Here is a 16,108-nt window from a genome sequence, read left to right on the forward strand (position 1 = left end):
CAGACTTTTTCTAGTCTTTGCCTGGAATTAGTCACATTGGATAAAAACAAATTAGGGACACCTGGTCGCTAAGGGAAAAAGAGACCTAGAAAGCTTTTAATGAGATTTCAATTATAAAGTCAAAAAAGGAGAGGACGTGCTAATTATTTTTTATACAGTGATTTTTTTCTCTCTCTCTCCAGAGTATTTTTAGGCAATCAGGATAGAGAAAGGATAAAGAAGAACGTGAATTTTTAAAAAAATATATAATAATTAAGTAAAATACATGCTTCAGTGAAACATTTGATCCAAATATTACATTGAGTAGATCTGACAATGGACCTATGTATATAAATTCAGAATGAGGAAGTTGGTTGTTTCTCCATGAAAAGAGCTGAAAAAAGTACTGAATGACAACGTCCCCATCCCAGAATGAAAGGATTTTGGGCATGCTTATTCCTTGAAATATAATCCTAATAATTGTGACTTCCTTTCTTGCAATGAATATCTTATATTCAGTCTGACCCCACTTCAGACTGGAGGTTTGTTAGCACAACCAAATAACTAGTTGAGGCCAGATATTAATAGACCTGATATTATTTCACTTATAATTGGAATCCTTTGGAAATGTTGCTATTTGGAAGGTGTGGGTGTCAAACTCCTTAAACAACCTTTCAGAGTCTTCCCTTGCTTTCATACTTAGAAAACCTCTTTTCTTAAGACTTTCTGGGATGGTGAATTGGGATAGTATTTCTCCAAACACAGTTATACTTTCTCACCTCTGTGAAATGCCTTCTTTCTTTCATCTTGTGTCCTTTTTCCCTGCACATTCCAGAAAATGTGCTGCCAAATTGTTACTTAGGTCAATAATTCTGTTGGAAGGTATCTATTTACTCTTCCAACAACTCTGCTCTGCCACTTCAAGGCTTAATGCAAATTTTACCCATGATGTACTGTCCAGTTCTTTAATATGGAACAAATCCACCCTTTTTCTGTGTTCTCATAGCACACTCTACCTTTATATTAGAGTTAGATGGGACTGCTTCTGAATTAGATCATCAGTGCCCTGAGAGTCAGGACCATAGCTTATTCATGTTTTATTCACTGAAGCATTTTACATAGAGCTCCTTTGTTGACTTGGATTTCATCATTTCCTTCTGAATCTGGCATAAATCAGTGCTTCCAAGAAGCCATCACTGATTAATTTGTCTCAATTTTGATCATTCCTTTATTTTTCCCATCAGTATACATGTACTCAATTTGATTGTATTAATGTTGTTGATGTCATTTTACTTTTTAAAGGGTTCTGTTGTGATTTCAGGGATCATATTTTGTTGTTACAGATAATGAAGTTTTTGAAAGAATGGATGTATCTCTCCATAGCTTGCTTCTATTATATTATTCACAAGGGTATTTAAAAAATTGATGAGTCACTATGTGCTCTAGGAAGAAAAAAAAAAATGTGAAATAACCATTAACATGGAAAGAACACTATAATATGTTAGAACCAGAGAACTAGGAAGAACTTCAAAACATTAGCTGGCTCAGTCCTGGCTTAATAAATGTCACTCCTGGAAATAGCTAAATATATTCAGTTAATATTATCTTCCATCTTGGAAATCTGTTCTGAAGTATTATGAGCAAATATTTTCATTATTCCAAAATCCTCCCATTTATTGGTTCTCAAAGGTAGCTTCATTTCAGAATAACCTGGAAAGATTTGGAAAAAGGTCATTTCAGGCTAATTGAATCAAAATCTCTGGGGTTTGGGGTCTGACCAATATGTTTTAAACTCTCTGAATACAACTCTAATGTGTAGCTATGCTCCAGAACTACTGTCACAGTGCTCAGACGTTTATAAGAGTCTGCATCACACATCACAAAAACCATAAAGGCATCAAAATGCACATTCCTGACATTCAGAAGTGATAATAGTGCCATGAGATGTAGTTTTCTAAAAGTAACACAAACTTAATGCAGAATTGAAGCAAAAGTGTGGTTTATTAATTTTAAATTTAAAAATATCAATCACTCTTAAACTGTTGAAATAATTTCTATGCCAAATGAGCCCTAATTAGTGATTTTTGTATGAAATATGAGTTTAAACACATTTTTAAATTATGTGTTAACCATATTTCCTACTATTTTAGAAAATTTCATATTGTGATATAATTAGATGGATACGAAATTAGTTTACTTAGGTTAGGTGGATGCAAAATTTTTTAATGTGTAAGTTAGACATTAAATTCCAGAGAAGAAAAAATAAATTCACTGGTTGTACTTCCATATAAGCTTTTTATGAAGGCCATCTATGAGTCTAATTAAGGCTACTTAGCTTTAATTCAAGCATTATCATACGGAAATGGCTGACACATCTGACTTGCTACACTGAAATTCAAAACTTTGGCATTCCAGCATATTTTTTTGTGGAAAAAGAGCTTCCATTCATGAAAATTTTATACCAATGATTAATTTTTGGAATAAAAATTTAAAGGAACCATGAGTCATGAATTTATTCTTTGTATGTGAAGAGTGTCAATTCAATTCAGGCATGAGTTGTGTTATGAACATCACTACAGTAATCCCCCCTTTATCCGCAGTTTTGCTTTCCACAGTTTCAGTTACCCGAAGTCAACCATGGCCTGGAACCTGATGATCATCCTTTTGTATCATGAGAAGATCAACAGCAGCCTAATGCTTCGTCACATTGTTTATGTCATTCATGTCATCTCCTCTCATCATGTAGGCATTTTATCATGTTATGTCATCGTTAGTAAAAAGGTGAGTACAGTATAATAAGGTATTTTGAGAAAGAAAGAGACTGCATTCATATACCTTTTATTATAGTATATTGTTATAATAGCTCTATTTTATTATTATTATTGTTAATCTCATACTGTGACTAATTTATTGTCTAAGCTTTGTCATAGGTATGTATGTATAGCAATAATCTTAAGTATATATAAGGTTCAGTACTAGCCATGGTTTCAGATACCCACTGTGGGTCTTCAAACTTATCCCCTGTGGATAAGGGAGACTATTGTAATTTCAAGAAGTGGTAGATAATCCTAGCAGCTTAACGATGCAAAGAATAATGATTTTTTTTTTATGGAAGTATAGACTTTGGGAAACTATTAATTTGTATTTTGAGAGGGGATATGTGGTCTCCTTTAATCATGTTCAACGTACTTTGTGGAAAGAAAGCAACGTAATGGACATCCCTGGGATATATAATTCTTTCATTTTTACTCTAAACAAATATTAGGAATACCAATGTCTGATTGAAAAATCAGCTGCTCACTGAATGTTACAATGGTAGTAAGTCAACTTACATTAGTCAGTTTTAAAGAACTTCAGTAATATTCAGTGAATCAAGAGATGTATTTTGTTTTGATATAAAACTCTGTAAATTTATGGGATAGCTTACTTGAAAATTAAGGTGAAAACAGCTTTGAAAAGAATAGCAGAGAAAAAATAGGATGTAATGCATTTCAATCATCTTTTCTACTTTGCTACAATTGTATCATTAGTATTACAGATATGATTAGACACACAAATGATTCTAAGTATACTGCAACTTTAATTAATATGACTATGAAAGGAAAACTATGAGCTTACAATGACTGACTACCTACATATGAAGGCAATAACAAATTATGGCTGTAAATTTATAATTGAGATGTTCATTTGCAGAAGTAAAAATTCTTTTTGATTGAGCAGTTAAAAAGGCAATTTTATACTTAGCAGATCAAAAAAGTTCAAAGTTCAATGGGACTTTAGGGCTTCCCTTATTCAATGCATGGTTTTCTGGAAGAGAATGAGAAATTGAGTCACAAAAGTTGTACTGACATTTGTTGAAAGACTTAAATTTAGGAAACACAATTTTTTTACTTTTAAATATGCTTCAAGAAAATCATTAAATCATACCTTTCTATGTAACATATTCACATTGGGTATACCATGTTCTTTTTTTGCACAGGGTGGGGCAGATCAACCTTGCAGTGGCCCACCACTTTCTGCTTTGTCAAACTATGTTATCTGTGACACTACTGTAAATCTTATGCTTGATAACAGGTGATGCTTCCTTCCTTCCCACCTTCCCTCTGTGGTTCTGCCCTCCATCCCTTCCTTCCTTCCTTCCCTTCTTCTTGCCCTCCTTCTCTCCTTCTACATTAAACTCTTAATCCCTTCCTCCCTTTCAACACCTTCCCTAAATCTGCAAGGCTCTGTCAGAGTAATGTCATATTTTCTTCTTACTCAATGAGATATACATTTCAACAAATTCTGTGAATAGATTGTTAATAAGGGGTTTTTTTTGTTAATATTAGAACTCTATCAAACTTAATTTATTACTAAAGTTAATGCAAGTCAAAACTTTAAATTTCAAAGCTTTTCTGCTATCCCTACATTAACCATGATATTGAAATATTTTTATTAAGTTTTTTTTATTTTAATTCCAGTATAGTTAACATAGTGTTATATTAGTTTCAGGTATACAATATAGTGATATAACAATTCTATACATTACTCAGTGCTCATCATAATAAGTGTACTCTTTAATCCTCATTACCTGTTTCACCCTGAAGTTTTAAGAGCAAAAATTAGATATATATATATCAGAACACCAATTTTAGTTTAGATTTCTTATCTCTTCTGTCTGGTGTTGATGTGAAATTTTAAATAAAATGTTAACAAAAATCAAGCAAGTGGTGGATAGAGGTAAAATAATGACTTAAAACCCAACAGGGGCACTTTGAGATTGGCCCCTCACTACATTATATCCTGTCCCCACAAGATGGCAGCCATGCTTGATGTAGATTTAATCAGCTTACTTTTTTAATGTCTCAATACTTAACAGTTTACCATAGTATTATTAACTCATGTTAGCCAAACGACTATATTTAAGCAAACTTGATATTTTAAGTAATTTCTTAGGTAAGTTGATTTTCTGAAATTTTATTTTTTCTGGAACTTATGCATAGGAATAATAAATATCTATTATTATGTTTTTATAATATCTACTTCATTCACATCTCTGATTTCATCAGTTACTTAAGAGTTAAATATCAGTAGAACAATCTTTAGTAATATTCCACTCAATCCTATGATAATGAGTAATTAGGACATGATGATATTATGTAACTCAAATTTCAGATTAAATACTAAAGTTTCAAAATGAGCTTAATGTAACTATTTTCTTTCCCTACAGAAAAAAAATACATATTTTGTATATCTTGAGTTAAGGAACTATTCTTGGCCATGCAATAAAGATATTGTCTACTAATTTATAATTGATCCTCGTGGTGTGGCATATCAATTCAGGCAAATGTCTAACAAATAGGTCAAAAGCACAAAGAAATGCATGATACAAACTACAGTGAATATCAAATATCATTTGACCTTTAAAAATAAGAATTTGTTATCTTCCCATGGTTAATCATTTAATTCTAAAATTAACTGTTACTGTTGAAACATATTTTACTAGGCACATAAATAAAAAATATAAAGTGTGTGTTTGTGTGCAATATGCTGCATAACAAACTATACATTTTAGTTTAAAATATTGCTTTTGTAGCAGCAGATATCATGGGGAAAAGTTAAAAGGAGAAACAAAAGCTTGGTTAATATTCAGTCATCTACATACACATACATACATTTGCTTTAGAGTTTTCAAAGTAGTAATATAAATCCATAAACATTTAAGTTTACTTCTTAGTGGGTAGGGTAAAAAATCAGTATAGATACAAAACATAATAAATTTCTTATTCCTCATTGGTCCTGAAAATTGGTAGTAAACTTAAGTTCAAATAATTATGAATAAATGAATTAACTAGTGAGTGAATGAAAGGATAATTTTTTAAAAAAAAATTGTAGAATATTACTCATGCAGTATAAGTCAAAACATCCTGACTCATTCCAAAATAAATAGATTACTGAGATGTCAAAGTGGTCTGGTCGTGAGATTATTTTACCTATTTATCAGTCTTATTGCTTACAACACAGGGTTTATCTAATGTAGAAAAAATGGAAGGTGTTTTGAAAGAGTTCTTTGGAAGATAACAATAAGAATTATCTCAGCAACAAAGCCCAAATGTGAGTCTCTGCCCAGATTAGTTTGACTTATTTCCAGTATGGTTTATCTGACTGAAAAGAATGCAAGGAAGAAAGAAAAACTAAAGTTTATATTAGATCTCATAGCATTTACCTGAAGTTGGCTAATATAAAGTTAATCATATTGTATGCACTTTGTTTTCTACCTTTATTTTACATTTTCCTGCTTTATCAGATTTTTAAAATTACAACTAGAGTCAAACCATAAAATACTGGACATAAAATTTTTTTTAATTAAATAAGAAAGTAATATAATAAAATAAAATAAAAATAAAAATAAATAAAATAAAAATAAAAACCATCTAAAAATTAAAATAAAATAATAAAGTAAATAAAATGAAATACTAGACACAACAACATCAAAGTTTTAAAAATGAGACAATATTAAAAAGGTTTAAAATTCCTAGCCATTAGAAATATCTAAACTAGCATTTCTTACATTGTGCTCTATGGAATACTTTGTTTTGTTCTATTAAAAAAATAAAGCCAGATTTAGTGGTCACATCAGATTGCAAATTGCTGGATAGACTTTTCTTCTCTAAGAGATCCATGGTGTACATTTACATTAAAAACATGGAGAAGTCCTCTAGGAAGCAAATTATTAATCCTTGTTCACCCCAAAATATCCCACATTTATGTAACCACCAATTTCCCTTTTTTATAGACAAAAGGGACGTTTATTACATTGTTGCAATCCATTTTCTATATCCCAAATAATTTTTGTCATTTTTTTCTCTTCTATTTGTAGATGTTTATATTAGTCAAATTGCAAATTAGTAGGTTGAAATGTCATATCTGAGGAGAGATTCTGTTTTGTTCTGTATTTCCTGCACCCATTTTGAACTTCTATGATGAAGGAAAAGATATCACCCATATGTTTTCTTTTCTTTAAAAAATGCTTTGGGGGTCCCTGGGTGGCTCAGTTGATTAAGGGTCTGACTTTTGATCTCAGGTCAGGTCTTGCTCTCAGGGTCATGAGTTCAAGCCCTACATTGGGCACCATGCTGGGTGTGGAGTCTACTTAAAAATAAATGAATAACTAAAACTAAAAATACTTTATAGACCTACAATTCTTCTTAGGATGTAGAAAGCCAAAGGAGAACATTACTCTGATCCTGACAACTAGAAAATACTGTATGATCTATAAAAATACAACTTTCCTTGACCCATCAGAGAGCTAAGGTGGTAAGACAACAAAGTAAATGAAGTTCCAAAGACTGGTAAGCACCTCTAATAGGAGACAGGACCCAAAACTTCTTCACTTTTATAGAGCACAGAGGAAAGAACTGGCCACCACAGTAGCAAGTAAAAGGAAATTAGCAAAAATTTTAATAAATTCCTAATAAATAAATGTGGGGTAGCATAAGAGTTTAGAATAACTCAGCATGGCAGACACAAGGGGCACTTGCATTAACTCAAGCTCTTTTCTACAAATCTGCTTAGGGTGGTCATGAGAAAGAATGAGAACAGAGCAGGACACCAGATACACCCTGTAACTCTAATGGCATTGTGGAGATGGAGTAAACCTCAAAATGTAGCCCACTCCCCTGGACCTTTCTCATTAGGAAGAAAAAGTGCTTTAAGTCGCTGAGGGAAGGACAGCAGTCTGTCTTGTAACTAGGGACCAGGCAAAGATTCAATGGTTCATAGAAGCAGAACTCATCAACTTCTGGGGAAGTGCCAATAAACTTTTCTTCTTGACACCAGAAAACAAGAAAATATCACTACTTCCGGTAGAGTGATGGATCGAGATTGTCTGCCCATAAAGGAATAAAAGAAAACCTTTATGGTTCAAAATCCTGTGCCTGTATAAAGCAGAGATGTCTTATTGCTGGGATAAGGAGAGGCAAAATGTATCTCACCTATTTAAGAACCTCCAGATATAAGTCTGAATATGTCTGTCATCCAGATAAGAAGACCAAGAATGATAACAAGGACCCCCTTCCTGATTCTTGAGCACACAGATACTGTCTAAGACCAAGCTTACACAAGAAGAAGCAAAAACTCACTCCCCGCCCCCACCATGAACCTAGCATTAAGTAATAAGGAAAAGAAGGTTACCACTAGTAGAGAAAAAGGAGTATTTGACAGTTGTGCAAGAGATTCTAAAGACTGAGAATAAAGCAGAAAAACTGAGAAAAATCTTCTAGCACTACAAGGCTCACCCTAATCATGTAGTTCAGACATCCCATCTCTGAAGAAATTCAAAGGACAACAGTATCAACAAAACCCAATATTCACTATCATTGTAACGGAAGAGTTGTATTCATTTCTGGCACTCAATACTCTTTACCTCTCCCTATTGTTCTTCAATTGACATGTTCAGTATTCATTCAAAAAGACAAAATAGCAAGAAAGAAAAAGCTACAGTCCAGAGATAAAACAATCAACTAAGCAGATTGAGAAATTACACAAAGTTTGAAACTATCAGTCAGGGATATAGTGGTGAAGGATATAGTGGTAAAGGTGAAGAACACACATGGAGCACATGAGGAATTTCAACAAAAATGGAAGCTATTAAAATGAATTAAATAAAATCTTTCCCACCCCACAAAAACCCATGTTATCTGAGATGAAGAATTACTATGACAGTCTTAATATATATGAGCAAGAAATTTGTGAACTTAAAAGTAGGTTGATATAAAATACTCTAAATGAAACATAAAGAGAAAAATGAATAAAAAGAAAAAAATACCAGAGTAACTAGGAGATATGGATAATATCAAATCATCTAACATGTGTGCTTTGATTTAAAGAGGAAAATAAAGAGAACAAGGATGAAGAAATACTAGGAATGAACATAAAGGATAAATTTCCAATATAATGAAAGACAATAAACCAAAGATCAAAAATCTCAGATAATTCCAAGCAGTGTATTTAAAAAGTAAAAACATAAAAAAGTAAAAACATAAAAAGTACTTAAAAAAACATGTCATAGTTAAACACCTGAAAAACAAAAATAAAGAACCAATCTTGAAAGCAACTGGAGGAAAAATAGGAAAACATTGCATACAAAGGAATAAAGAATTGAGTCATACTTCCCATCAAAAACTATGCAAATCAGAAGACAATGAGGGACATCTGAAAGGTACTTTAAAAAAAAAAAGAATTGATCAATTAAAACATTAAGCCCAGCAAAATCTTTCAAAAGTGAGGATGAAATAAAGACTTGTCAAACAAAAGCTAATAGAATTTATTTCCATAAAACCCCCATTACAGAGGGGCACCTGGGTGGCTCAGTGGGCTGAGCCTCCAACTTTTGCTTTCAGCTCAGGTCACAATCTCATGGGTTGTGAGATCAAGCCTCTTATTGGACTCCATGCTCAGTGGGGAGTCTCCTTGAAGATTCTTTCCCTCTGCCCTCCTCCCATTTGGGCATGTGAGCACAGTCTCTCTTCATTTTTATAAAATAAGCAAATCTTTTTTAAAAATTAAAAAAAGAAAAACTCCATTACAAGAAATCTTAAATGTAGATCATTAGGATGAAGATGTATGATACAAATAGAAATTTGGATTTATAAAAAGAAAAGCACCAGAAATAGTAAAATAAAGTAAATAGAAATGTTTCATTTTTTCTCCTTTGTAATCTCTTTAAAGACAATTGACTATTTCAAGTAAAAATGATAGCAGGTTATTGTAAAATTTATGACCAATGTAGGAGTAAAATGTATAACAAAAGTAGCACAAAAGATAGAAGGGTGGAAATGAAAGCTTAGTATACAATATTTTTAAGGTATATTGTGATAAGTTAAATATAATATTATAAATGAAAAAGCAATCAATAAGGCAGTTTTAAGAGATACAACTAATAAGCCAAAATTGGAGATAAAGCATAATCATAAAAAATAATTATTTAAGCTGACAAAAGGCAAGAAACAGGAGAAAAAAGGGACAATGAACTGAAAAGACAAAGAGAAAAATTAGTAAAAGTAAAATCTACCACAATAGTAATTACATTAAACATAATTTATAGAACATAATGATTAAATTATGGAAAAAATTACAGAGAAATAATGGAGATTAACATAATTTCTGAATTAAACACAAATGCTTAAACAAAATGTTGAAATTGTTAGATGGGATAAGAAAACAAGTTTCACTACATGCTGCTATCTGTCAGAAACTTTGAATATATCAATATAGATAGATTAAAAGAAAAGGATAGAAAAAGATATAACATACGAGTATTAATCAAAAGAAAGCTGAAGTAGTTATATTAATATCAGAAAGTGCAGACTTCAGAAAAAGGACTATAAACCAGTGATAAATAACATTACATGATAGCAAAGAATTTATTCTTTAATCAGACATAATGAATGCAAACTTGTACAAATCTGACAATAGGATTTCAAAATGCATTAAACAAAACCCATTATAATTAAAAAGAGAAGCAAAGAAATCCACAATTATTGTTGTAAAATTCAACATAGCTTTCAATAGAAGCAGTAAACAGAAATAAGTAACAGAGACTTCAACATCACCCTCAATAAAACTGACTTAACTGACATTTAGAACATTCTCCTCGATAAGTGCAAAATATACATTCTTTTCTAGTGCCTAGGGAAGATTCACCAGGACAGAAAGTATTCTAGGTCATAACACAAACTTCACCATACTAAGTCATAGAAATTATGGTAGAAATCAATTAGAAAATAATACCTGGAAATTTTAATATATTTGAAAATTAAAAACTTCAGAACACTTATGAATCAAAGAAGACAGATAAATTATGAAAAATTTTAATCTAATAAAAATGAATATATAAGATATCAAAATTTGTGGGGCAAAGCTAAAGCATTGTCTATGCTGAAACTTAGAGCATTAAAAAAGTGAGAATGGCATTAAATAAATAATCTGAGCTTTTATATTAATATACTAGGGGAAAAAAGAGAAGATTAAAACCATAACAAGTAGAAGGAAGAGAATAATAATAAAACAAGTAAAAAACCAAGGATGAAATGTATGAAATTTTAAAAAAAGGAAATCAATAAAACTAAAAGTTTGTTCTTCAAAAAAAAATCAGTAAAATTGATAATCAAGTAGCTATGCTGATAAAGAAAAAAAGCAAAGGCACACATTACAAATGTTCAGAATCTAAGAGGAGAATTACTAGAGATCCAATAGACATTTAAAGGAAAATAAAAGAAATGTTATTTTTTAAGTTTTATGTCAATAAATTTAATTTGAAAATACATACAATGGAAAAATTCCTTAAAACAAAAAATTTTGAATTTTGATAAACTGTGGTATATCTAGGCATTGGAATATTATTCATTGCTAAAAAGGAAGGAGCTATCTAGTCATGAAAAGACATGGAAGAAACAAATGTGTATTATTAATGAAAGAAATCAATCTGAGTGTAGCTTTCTATTATATCTAGAAATGTCCAACTATATGACAGTCTAGAAAAGAGGGAACTATGGAAACAACAAAATGTCAGTACTTGCTAGAGCTTAGATGGGAGGGACAGATGAATAAGGGTGGCCAGAGGACTTTTAGGGCAAGGAAAAAATTCTGTATAATGTTATTACAACTGATAAATGCCATTTACATTCGTCAAACCCATAGGAAGTACAACAGTAAAGGTGAGCACTAACATAAACTATGTACTTAGGGTGATTATGATGGGTCAATGTAAGCTCATGTTTCATCACAAAAATATAATTGTAGTGTGGGTGTTGATAATGGGGGAGGTTCTATAGGTGAGGGGTAGGGAGATACGGGAATTCTCTGCACTTTCTACTTAGTTTTTCGATAAGCCAAAAATTATTCTTAAAAAGTAAGTTTTCATAATTTAAAAAATGGAGAAAATATTTAAAGAGACATTCTTTGGTGGTTAGGGAGATAGTATGTGTGCTTTTACTGATTGGATGTCTCCACCTGGCCTGACTCGTCCTTGTATTCTGGGCTCTGTAGTGCAATTGCTGGGTCGTAGGGTAGTTCAATTTTCAACATTTTGAGGAACCTCCATGCTGTTTTCCAGAGTGGTTGTATCAGCTTGCATTCCCACTAACAGTGTAGGAGGGTTCCCCTTTCTCCATATCCTCGCCAGCATCTATCATTTCCTGACTTGTTAATTTTAGCCATTCTGACTGGTGTGAGTTGATATCTCATTGTGGTTTTGATTTGTATTTCCCTGATGCCGAGTGACGTGGAGCATTTTTCATGTGTCTGTTGGCCATCTGGATGTCTTCTTTGCAGAAATGTCTGTTCATGTCCTCTGCCCATTTCTTGATTGGATTGTTTGCTCTTTGGGTGTTGAGTTTGCTAAGTTCCTTATAGATTTTAGATACTAGCCCTTTATCTGATATGTCGTTTGCAAATATCTTCTCCCATTCTGTCAGTTGTCTTTTGGTTTTGTTAACTGTTTCCTTTGCTGTGCAAAAGATTTTGATCTTGATGAAATCCCAATAGTTCATTTTTGCCCTTGCTTCCCTTGCCTTTGCCGTTGTTCCTAGGAAGATGTTGCTGCGGCTGAGGTCGGAGAGGTTGTTGCCTGTATTCTCCTCAAGGATTTTGATGGATTCCTTTCTCACATTGAGGTCCTCCATCCATTTGGAGTCTATTTTCGTGTGTGGTGTAAGGAAGTGGTCCAATTTCATTTTTCTGCATGTGGCTGTCCAATTTTCCCAGCACCATTTATTGAAGAGGCTATCTTTTTTCCATTGGACATTCTTTCCTGCTTTGTTGAAGATTAGTTGACCATAGAGTTGAGGGTCTTTTCTGGGCTCTCTATTCTGTTCCATTGATCTATGTGTCTGTTTTTGTGCCAGTACCATATGTCTTGATGATGACAGCTTTGTAACAGAGCTTGAAGTCCGGAATTGTGATGCCACCTACTTTGGCTTTCTTTTTCAATATTCCTTTGGCTATTTGAGGTCTTTTCTAGTTCCATATAAATTTTAGGATTATTTGCTCCATTTCTTTGAAAAAAATGGATGGTATTTTGATAGGGATTGCATTAAATGTGTAGATTGCTTTAGGTAGCATAGACATTTTCACAACATTTATTCTTCATATCCATGAGCATGGAACATTTTTCCATTTCTTTGTGTCTGCCTCAATTTCTTTCATGAGTACTTTATAGTTTTCTGTATATAGATTCTTAGCCTCTTTGGTTAGGTATATTCCTAGGTATCTTATAGTTTTGGGTGCTGTTATAAATAGGATTGACTCCTTAATTTCTCTTTCTTCTGTCTTGTTGCTAGTGTACAGAAATGCAACTGCTGTCTGTACATTGATTTTATATCCTGACACTTTACTAAATTCCTGTATAAGTTCTAGCAGTTTTGGAGTGGAGTCTTTTGGGTTTTCCACACATGGTATCATATCATATCATATCATCATATATTATCATATCATCTGCGAAGAGAGATAGTTTGACTTCTTCTTTGCTGATTTGGATGCCTTTAATTTCCTTTTGTTGTCTGATTGCTGAGGCTAGGACTTCTAGTACTATGTTGAATAGCAGTGGTGATGATGGACATTCCTGCCGTGCTCCTGACCTTAACGGAAAAGCTTTCAGTTTTTCTCCATTGAGAATGATATTTGTGGTGGGTTTTTCATAGATGGCTTTGATAATATTGAGGTAGTGCCCTCTATCCTTACACTTTGAAGAGTTTTGATCAGGAAGGGATGCTATACTTTGTCAAATGCTTTTTCAGCATCTATTGAGAGTATCATATGGTTCTTGTTCTTTCTTTTATTAATGTGTTGTATCACATTGATTGATTTGTGGATGTTGAACCAACCTTGCCGCCCTAGAATAAATCCCACTTGCTAGCTTGAGAAGGGTAGCCCCTATCCACACCCCCCCCCCCCAGACTGCCAACTCCAAAGTTTTGTGCTTCAGCTTTCTACCCTCAGTTCCTCCACCTTCTCCTACTTCCTCGAGTGCAGGGACCCTGGTTGGTGAGTAGAAAATGCCAAAGGAAGGCAGGGACAAAGAAGGCACCTGCAGGGCCTACAAGGTCCATACTGGCTCCCATCTGAATCTCTCTCTGCCACCTTGGTCAGCATCCCCATTCCATCAGCTGGGCCCCACAGTCAAGCTTCCTACCACTACTATCATTACCCTGGGCTCCCTGACTCACCCTTCTAGAACATGGTTACCTCGTCTCTTCCGGGCAGGGCCCCCACGAGGGCTCATTTAGACTACTGCCTTTGCTGCTGATTTGCTCTATGACTGGCCCACTGCTCGACCTCTTTGGCCCTGAGGCACCCTACCCACAGGACACACTAGTTCCCTGGCAGGCAAGTGCTTCCAACTGAGACAGTGTACAAGTGGAGAGACGTAGGAAGCTGGTAGCCAGCATCTTCTGGGACTAGGAGAGTGTGTGGGTCCCTCCTTCCCTGTCTGGGATGTTGGAGGGGTGGAACTGAAGCCTTAGCTTGCCCCCTCCAACCCCGCCATCCTTCTCCCTTGTAGATACTGCCTTAACACTCCCTCTACCCTCAGCTCTGGCTGCCAACCAGCCAGGTTGCTCCGTGCTCACTAATTTATTTCCAGGAAGGTGTGTGGAAGACATGAGCCATGTATAATATTTTTTTTAACATTTCCATCGCAGTATTGACCATCACCCTTGGTTGTGTATCGTGTAACACAAATAATGATATTAAAAGCATCAAACAACAACAACAACAAAAAATCCTTTTAATGTACTGTTGAATCCTATTGGCTCATATTTTGGTGAGAATTTTTCCATCTGTGTTCATCAAGGATATGGGTCTGTAGTTCTCTTTTTTGGTGGGAACCTTGTCTGGTTTGGGGATCAAAGTGATGCTTGCATCATAAAATGAGTTTGGAAGTTTTCCTTCCATTTCTATTTTTTGGAACAGTTTCAGGAGAATAGGAATTAGTTCTTCTTTAAATGTTTGGTAGAATTCAATCTCCTTACTGGTTATGGGCCTGTTCAGGTTTTCTATTTCTTCCTGGTTCAGTTGTGGGAGTTTATATGTCTCTAGGAATGCATCCATTTCTTCCAGGTTGTCAAATTTGTTGACGTAGAGTTGCTCATAGTATGTTCTTATAATTGTCTGTATTTCTTTGGTGTTAGTTGTGATCTCTCCTCTTTCATCATGATTTTATTGATTTGGGTCCTTTCTCTTTTCTTTTTGATAAGTCGGGCCAGGGGGTTATCAATCTTATTAATTCTTTCAAAGAACCAGCTCCTAGTTTTGTTGATTTGTTCTATTGTTTTTTTGGTTTCTATTTCATTGATTTCTGCTCTGATTTTATGATTTCCCTTCTCCTGCTGGGTTTAGGGTTTCTTTCTTGTTCTTTCTCCAGCTCCTTTAGGTATAGGGTTAGGTTGTGTAGTTGAGACCTTTCTTGTTTCTTGAGAAAGGCTTGTACCACTATATATTTTACTCTCAGGACTGCCTTTGCTGTGTCCCACAGATTTTGAACTGTTGTGTTTCATTATCATTTGTTTCCATAAATTTTTTCAATTCTTCTTTAATTTCCTGGTTGACCCATTCATTCTTTAGAAAGATGCTCTTTAGTCTCCATGTATTTGGGTTCTTTCCAGCTTTCCTCTTCTAATTGAGGTCTAGCTGCAAAGCAATGTGGTCTGAAAACATGCAGGGAATGATCCTAACCTTTTGATACCGGTTGAGACCTGATTTGTGACCCAGGATGTGATCTTTTCTGGAGAATGTTCCGTGTGCACTAGAGAAGAATGTGTATTCTGTTGCTTTGGGATGAAATATTCTGAATATATCTGTGGTGTCCATCTGGTCCACTGTGTCATTTAAGGCCTTTATTTACTTGTTGATCTTTTGCTTGGATGATCTGTCCATTTCAGTGAGGGGAGTGTTAAAGTCCCCTACTACTATTGTATTATTATTGATGTGTTTCTTTGATTTTGTTAATTGGTTTCTATAGTTGGCTGCTCCCACGTTAGGTGCATAGATATTTAAAATGGTTAGGTCTTCTTGTTGGACAGACCCTTTGAGTAGGATATAGTGTCCTTCCTCATCTCTTATGATAGTCTTTGGCTTAAAATCTAAATGATCT

This window comes from Meles meles, chromosome 2 (assembly GCF_922984935.1).
Source record: "Meles meles chromosome 2, mMelMel3.1 paternal haplotype, whole genome shotgun sequence".
Lineage (NCBI taxonomy): Eukaryota > Metazoa > Chordata > Mammalia > Carnivora > Mustelidae > Meles > Meles meles.